Genomic DNA, 453 nt, shown 5'->3' with positions numbered 1-453 from the left:
GCATAAAAGTGAAATGTGTGCAGAGAAAAACTGCACAGACATCAGGGCACGTGGGTGAGACGGGTGAGGTGGGTGAGGGTGGGTGAGACGGGTGAGGGTGGGTGAGACACTGAGTGTCGGCCAAATAGAATGAAATACTAAAATGGACTGGAGTCAGTTTAGGATTTAAAGTCTTCTCTCAACTCTGCCAACCTCATAAATACAGTAGACTGTAGTCACCCCCCCTGAAGGTCAGAGGTCAAGGCTTTATTATAAGGTCAAACCTTCTGAGCTCCTGACTCCTGTAGAAGGTTCTGGTTCAGAGCAGCTGAAGTTCCAGAAACACTTGAACCAATGAGAATCCTCCAACATTTCTACTGATTTTTAACTGACGTCTCTCTGCAGTGGAGACAAACAGATGAACCCCCCCTCCACGGTTTACCCCCCCAAACAGTCTGCCCCCCCAAACAGTCT

At 48.3% G+C, this 453-nt stretch overlaps 1 protein-coding gene across 1 annotated transcript in view; it reads left to right on the top strand.

Annotated features, from left to right (window-relative positions):
• Positions 1-453, top strand: part of nav3 (neuron navigator 3) — a 103,403-nt gene that overhangs the window by 42,636 nt on the left and 60,314 nt on the right. The window lies entirely within an intron of this gene.

Source organism: Cynoglossus semilaevis, chromosome 8 (genome assembly GCF_000523025.1).
Source record: "Cynoglossus semilaevis isolate Cse_v1.0 chromosome 8, Cse_v1.0, whole genome shotgun sequence".
Classification (NCBI taxonomy): Eukaryota; Metazoa; Chordata; class Actinopteri; order Pleuronectiformes; family Cynoglossidae; genus Cynoglossus; species Cynoglossus semilaevis.
The sequence above is the reverse complement of the archived record's forward strand: the minus strand, read 5'-3'. Positions and strand labels throughout refer to the sequence as shown.